Source organism: Gavialis gangeticus, unplaced genomic scaffold, assembly GCF_001723915.1.
Source record: "Gavialis gangeticus isolate Ggan-Ray unplaced genomic scaffold, GavGan_comp1, whole genome shotgun sequence".
Lineage (NCBI taxonomy): Eukaryota > Metazoa > Chordata > Crocodylia > Gavialidae > Gavialis > Gavialis gangeticus.
In genome coordinates this window covers 47,753,772-47,758,738 of record NW_017729025.1, presented here as the reverse complement: position 1 = coordinate 47,758,738, position 4,967 = coordinate 47,753,772, and positions in this window count along the sequence as shown.

Below are 4,967 nucleotides of genomic sequence, written 5' to 3'. Positions count from 1 at the left end.
CCCCCCCCCCCCACACACACACATTTGATGCTATAAAGGGCCTGCAGTTGTTCCTCTAGTCCTTGACGATTCCAGGCTGGCCATGGTTTAGCACTTTCTGTAGATGAAGTCGTCTTTGTCCCCATGAAGGAAACCAAACATGGTTCATCCTATGCATGTCACAGTAACTATCCCACCACTATCATATGTGCTTTTTCTTCTGAAACTTTATTAACTGCTCCTGGACACTCGTTAGAGGGGAAACAAAACAAGCCTCTGGACTCCCTTCTTAGAAAAACTCACTCAATATTCTTCTCTTCTGCTTGGCGATCACCTGGTTCTCAGGGACTGCCATTTTTAAACTGTAGTAGGGTTGGTGTTCTTGGACCTAAGGCCTATTTTTTGCCTAAAAGCTTGTTTAACATTTTTTCCCAAGTATATGTGTGTGGATACCTTTCAGAGTGCTATGTATAAGTTGTTACATTTGCCTGGGGATTGAGGAGGGAACAGCAGAATTGCAAGCAGGGCACTGCTTTCTGAATAAACAAGCCTTATTGTTCGATAAGAGTAACTTCTTAATCTTCTGAGAACTACACATGGTACCAGGGGTGGGGTGAGAAGAAAGAAAACAATTGAGCATCTCAGAATACCGGGGGAGTTAAAGCTGTCCAGCACTGAAGCAGAAAACTGGAAGAAATTTAAGCATTGCTTTACTATATATATGATGGCCAGTGGGACTACAGAGAAAGAAGATTCACTCAAGTAGTTATTTTTTTTAATATAGCAGGCCCAGAAGCTCTGTCTCTCTATAATACCCTAAACTGTGAGAACCAGAACAGAAAAGCTATGGCCCAGTCATAAAAAAGTTTGAGGAATATTGTATACTCAAACAAAATGAAACTTTTGAATGGTATAATTTCCACATGAAACAACAGAAAGAATGTGGCACAACAGAGGAATTTGTCAAACACCTCAGACTGCTGAGCCAGACATGCAACTTTGGAGACCTAAAAGCATCCATGATCAGAGACAAAATAGTATTGGGTATAAGGGATTCAAGCCTCAGTAAAAGACTGCTAGAAGATTCTGAGCTTAATTTGGAAAAGGCAGTTTGAATGTGCCAAGCGACTGGGATAACAAATGCCAAGCTGCAGAGGCTAAAGGAAAAAACAGAACAAGCTGAACTAGACAGGATTACAAGACTGCAAAAACCTACAGCAACACAGTTACAGAAAGGAGGAAGGACCTCACTATGAAGCAGGCAACTGGAGGCCAAAGAAAAATGCTTGAAGAAACAATGGACAGCTGCAGTTACTGTAGGGGTTACCACTAACCCATGCAATGCCCTGCATTTGGGAAGTGTTGCAACAAATGCAAAAGATTGAATCACTTTGCAAGAGTTTGCAGAAAGGAGCAAGATGCAGAAAGAAACAGCAGGTGCATGCTGTGTGCAATGAGGAATAGGAAGAATTCCTGATTGGCACAATGCAGGAAGTTCTTTCTTCTGAGGATTAGACAATCACCTTGGACACCAGTGAACTAATGGTGATTTTTAAATTAGATACAGGGGCACAGGTCTATGTAATACCAGAATATATTATTCAAAAAATGAAAACTAAACCTATGTACTATGAGAATATGAAAGTGGGACTTAGATAATATAATGGGAGCATGATTGCAACCAAGGGTGCTTGTTCACTACATGTTAGATACAAAGGTAATAAAGTAAAAATTCAGTTTGTAACAGCCTCAGGAAAGCTAGTACCAACTATCGGGTTATGAATGTGTAAAACTCTAGGTTTGATTGGTTAGAATTCATCACAGACAAGTGCAAGGTGCTGCATCTAGGGAGAAGGAACCAGGGACACACCTATAGGGTGGGGAACACCCTTCTTGTCAACATGGTGGCAGAAAGGGATCTTGGAGTCATAGTTGACTCAAAGATGAACATGAGCTGCCAATGCAAGGAAGCAGTCAGTAAGGCCAGCTGCACCTTGTCCTGCATCTACAGATGCATCACAAGCAGGTCCAGGGAGGGGATCCTTCGCCTATATGTGGCATTGGTCAGATCACAGTTGGGAGTACTGCATCCAGTTCTGGGTGCTGCACTTCAAGAGGGATGTGGCTAGCACTGAGAGGGTCAAGAGGAGGGCCACATGCATGGTCCAAGGACACTGGTGCAGAGAGGCTAAAAGGCCTGAACCTATTCAGCCTCCACAATAAAAGGTGAGAGGGGATTTGGTGGCCATTTACAAACTCACCGGGGGGACCAGCAAGAATTGAGGGAGGCTCTGTTCCCCCAGGCACCATCCGGGGTCACTAGGAATAATGGCCACAAATTGTTAGAGAGAAGGTTCATATTAGACATCAGAAGACATTACTTTACAGTTAGGGCTGCCAGGCTCTGGAATGGGCTCCCAAGTGAGGTGGTGCTTTCTTCTACCTTGGGGGTCTTCAACAGGAGGCTGGACAGATATTTGGCTGGGGTGATATGATGCAGGAACCCATTCCTGCCTGGGGAAGGGGGTCAGACCTGATGATCTGTTTAGGCCCCTTCTGACCCTAAGCACCATGATACTATGATTAAGAGAATGGATGCCACTGAGGACTAGAAAGCAAGAGCATAGAAAAAGAGTTCTATGATGTGTTTCAAGGCATAGAGTAACTGTCAACTGAGTACAAGGTAGAATTAAAAGAATAAATACTCCCACCATACATGTTCCAATGAATCAAGAAATGTTCCCCTTGTACCAAGCGAGAAACTGAAAAAGGAATTAGATTAGTTAACATGGACGTAATAGAAAAAGTAGAGCAACCAACTGCTTGGGTTCATTCACTGGTCATAACAGAAAAAAAAATGGATCCTTGACATTGTGTCTAGATCCTAAGAAAATGAAACAGGTACATCAAAAAAGGGAACATGTTCCCATTCCTACCAGGAAAGATGTTTTTGGCAATGTGGCAGAAGCTAAATATTTCTCCAGTTTGGATGCGTATTCTGGGTTTTGGCAAGTTTCCCTAGAAAAGAATAGTACTAGATTAGGTACCTTCAATATGACCTTCAGAAGGAATTGTTTCTGTAGGCTTCCTTTTGGACTATGTTCTGCATCTGTGAAATACTTCAGAAAGGTGCAACAATTTTTTTAAGGTCTTGATGGAACTATAGTTTATTTTGATGGTGTATTAGTTTGGGGACATACTATGGCAGAACATGACTTGAGGCTAAGAAAGGCACTAGAAAGGGCTTACAGATCAGGTTTGAAACTGAACAAACAAAAATGAAACAAAAAGGGTCAAAGAAAAAACATATCTGGGAGAAAATCTCTCTGAGAAAGGGGTGCAAATTGATCCTACAAGGGTTAGAGCCATTACAAACATGCCAATCCCTACAGATAAAGAAGGAGTGCAAAGATTACTGGGAATGATCAATTTTGTAGGGAACTATCTACCTAATTTAGCAGAACAGACCAAACACCTTAGATCACTCCTACAAAAGAATGTTCAGTGTACATGGGAACATGAACATGAAGCTGAATTTAAAAACTTGAGGGAAAAAAATAAAAAAATAAAAAAATGAAAGCTCTGGTACTAAAATACTATGACCCTAAAAGACCCATTACATTTTCAACAGGTGCTTCTAAAGGAAGCATCAGAACAGTTTTGCTTAAAAACCATGGGGATAGCTGGAGCCCACTAGCATATGCATCTAGGACACACTCTAAGTCAGTGTGTCTATATGCACAAGTTGAGAAAAAGTTTAGCTCTGGTATATGGGAAGCCTGTGATAGCTGCAACTGATCATAAAACTTTGGTAACTATAACAAAGCAAGCATTGTCAGACATACCACCCAGATTACAGGGACTTTTTACCTGTAAATGTATGATTGAGACATACAGTACATGCCACCAAACATCTACTTATTCCAGATATGTTGTCCAGAGCATATGACACACCAGCAAATGACAGAGTTCCACATGCAGACATAGTACATGTTAATCTAATTAAAGTGATTCCTGTCACAGATAAAATGCGGGCACTAATTGTAGAAGCTACTGCTCAGAACACCCCATTGCAAAAAGTAATAACAGGTTTTTGTGCTGGTTGGCTTGGAAATCATATACTTAGCCCCTAACCTTAGTTCAAGAAAGAGCTGTTAGTACTAGATGGCATTTTGTTCAAAGGTTCACAACTCGCTGTTTCAGCATTACTAAAGAAGGACATGTTAAACAGAATACACAAGGCATTGAAAAATGCAAGAGGAGAGCAAGGGGTGCTCTATATTGGCCCAACATAAATAATGACATAGAAAGATCTGTAAAGGTCATAGAAAGGTCTGTAAAGGTTTATACAATGTGCCTAAAGTACAGATCAGTGCAAAGAAAAGAGCCCATGATGGTCATGGAAGAGCCCATAGCTCTATGGTATCAAGTGGGAATTGACTTATTCATACGTTCAAGAAAAAATGTATTAGTGCTGGATTATTATTCCCACTATCCTGAAATTGAATTGCTTTAAAGCACAACAGCAAACCATGTCATAACTTATATCAAATCAATTCTTGCTGGACATGGGTTTCCACAAATTGTGAGAACATGCAATGGACCTTGATTCAATTGTCTTGAGTTTAAAGAGTTTGCAAAAAAATATGGATTCTGTCACTACTTACTTCGAGTCCTAAATACCCACAATCTAATGGTCTGGTGGAAAATGGAGTAGAAATAGTGAAGAAGTGGTTGAAAATTCACACACCAATGTTTACCTGTCACTCTTAAATTGTAGGGAAACACCCATGAAACATAGATTGCTCCAGAAGAAATGCTGTTTAACAGGAAACTCAAAACCAGGATGCCAAATCTGTGGATGATGCTTATCAGAATTAAAAGCAAGATATGAAAACATTAAAAAAATTAACAAACTCAAACTAAACAGGGGATTGGAAACTGACTAATGTGATCCCAATTTTCAAGAAAGGGAGGAGGGAGGACCC